This window comes from Pristiophorus japonicus, unplaced genomic scaffold (assembly GCF_044704955.1).
Source record: "Pristiophorus japonicus isolate sPriJap1 unplaced genomic scaffold, sPriJap1.hap1 HAP1_SCAFFOLD_110, whole genome shotgun sequence".
Classification (NCBI taxonomy): Eukaryota; Metazoa; Chordata; class Chondrichthyes; family Pristiophoridae; genus Pristiophorus; species Pristiophorus japonicus.
This window is the reverse complement of record NW_027250756.1, coordinates 857,830-860,486: the sequence shown is the minus strand read 5'-3', so window position 1 is coordinate 860,486 and position 2,657 is coordinate 857,830.

The following is a 2,657-nucleotide window of genomic DNA, read 5'->3' as shown; positions in this document are numbered from 1 at the left end:
GGAATTAGAAATAGAAACAATGGAATAAGATCCAGAAACAGTGGAATTAGATCCAGAAAGAGTGGCGTTCGCAGCTTCAGAAACAGTGGAATAAGCTCCCGAAATTGTGTGAATTAGCTCCAGAAACAGTGGATTAGCTCCAGAAAGAGGGGAGTTAGCCCAGAAACAGGAATTTGCCACAGAAACAGTGGAATTAGCTCCAGAAATAGAGGAATTTGTTCAGGAAGTAGTGGAATTAGCAGCTGCAGAAAGAGGGGAATAAGCCCCAGAAACAGAGATTAGCTTAAGAAACAGTGGAATTAGCTCCAGTAAAAGGGAGGAATAGGCAACTCCAGAAACAGTCTAATTAGCTCCATCAACAATGGAATTAGCTCCAGAAACAGGAATATTAGCAGTTCCAGGAAAATCTGAATTAGCAGCTGCAGAAATGATGGAATTAGCAGTTCCAGCAACTTTGGAATTAGCCGTCCAGAAAGAGGGAGGAATTAGCAGCTCCAGGAACAGTGGAATTAGAAGTTTCAGAAACAGGGGAACTAGCTTCAGAAACAGTGGAATTAGCTGCTCCATGAAAAGTGGAATTTGCTCCAGAAACAGTGGAATTAACTCCAGAAACAGTGGCATTAACTCCAGAAACAGCAGAATTAAATCCAGAAACAGTGGAATTAGCTCCAAAAACAGTGGAATTAACTTCAGAAACTGTGGAATGAGCTCCAGAAATCGTGGAATGAAATCCAGAAACAGTGGAATTAGCTCCAGAAACAATGGAATTTGCTCCAGAAACAGTGAAATTAACTTCAGAAACAGTGTGATTAGCTCCAGAAACAGTGGAATTAGCTCCAGAAACACTGGAATTAACTTCCAGAAACAGTGGAATTAGCTCCAGAAATAGTGGAATTAGCAGCTTCAAAAACAGTGGAATTAGCTCCAACAACAGTGGAATTAGCTTCAGAAACAGTGGAATTAGTTCCAGAAGCAGTGGAATTAGCAGTTCCAGGACAGTGGAATTTGCTCCAGAAAAAGTGGAATTAGCCACAGAAACATTGGAATTAGCTCTAGAAATACAGGAATTTGTTCCGAAAGAGGAAAATTAGCTCCAGAAACTTTGGAATTAGTCGCAGACACAGTGGAATTAGCGCCAGAAACAGAGGATTTATCTCCAGAAATATTGGAATTAGCAGCCACAGGAACTGTGGAATTAGCAGATCCAGTAACAATAGTAGTAGCTTCAGAAATATTGGAATTAGAAGCTCCAGGAACAGCAGAATTAGCGCCAGAACAGTGGAACTAGCAGCTGCAGAAACAGGGGAATTAGCCCAAGAAACAGTGGAATTAACACCAAAAAACAGCGGAATTAACTCCAGAAAGAGTGGAATTAGCTCCAGGAACAGTGGATTTATCTCCAGAAACTGTGGAATGAGCTCCAGAAATCGTGGAATTAACACCAGAAACAGTGGAATTAGCTCCAGAAGCAGTGGAATTAGTTGCAGAAACAGTGGAATTAGCTCCAGAAATAGTGGGATTAGCTCCAGAAATAGTGGAATTAACTCCAGAAACAGTGGACTTAGCTCCAGTAAAAGGGAGGAATAGGCAACTCCAGAAATAGTGTAATTAGCTCCATCAACAATGGAATTAGCTCCAGAAACAGGAATATTAGTAGTTCCAGGGAAATCTGAATTAGCAGCTGCAGAAACGATGGAATTAGCAGTTCCAGCAACTTTTGAATTAGCAGCTCCAGAAAGAGGGAGGAATTAGCAGCTCCAGGAACAGTGGAATTAGAAGTTCCAGAAACAGGGGAACTAGCTTCAGAAACAGTGGAATTAGCTGCTCCATGAAAAGTGGAATTTGCTCCAGAAACAGTGAAATTAACTCCAGAAACAGTGGCATTAACTCCAGAAACAGCAGAATTAAATCCATAAACAGTGGAATTAGCTCCAAAAACAGTGGAATTAACTCCAGAAACTGTGGAATGAGCTCCAGAAATCGTGGAATGAAATCCAGAAACAGTGGAATTAGCTCCAGAAACAATGGAATTTGCTCCAGAAACAGTGAAATTAACTTCAGAAACAGTGTGATTAGCTCCAGAAACAGTGGAATTAGCTCCAGAAACACTGGAATTAACTTCCAGAAACAGTGGAATTAGCTCCAGAAATAGTGGAATTAGCAGCTTCAAAAACAGTGGAATTAGCTCCAACAACAGTGGAATTAGCTCCAGATACAGTGGAATTAGTTGCAGAAACAGTGGAATTAGCAGTTCCAGGACAGTGGAATTTGCTCCAGAAAAAGTGGAATTAGCCACAGAAACATTGTAATTAGCTCTAGAAATACAGGAATTTGTTCCGAAAGAGGAAAATTAGCTCCAGAAACTTTGGAATTAGTCGCAGACACAGTGGAATTAGCGCCAGAACCAGAGGATTTATCTCCAGAAATATTGGAATTAGCAGCCACAGGAACTGTGGAGTTAGCAGCTCCAGTAACAATAGTAGTAGCTTCAGAAATATTAGAATTAGAAGCTCCAGGAACAGCAGAATTAGCGCCAGAAGCTGTGCATTTAGCAGCTCCAGAAAAAGTGGGATTCGCTCCAGAACAGTGGAACTAGCAGCTGCAGAAACAGGGGAATTAGCCCAAGAAACAGTGGAATTAACACCAAAAAACAGCGG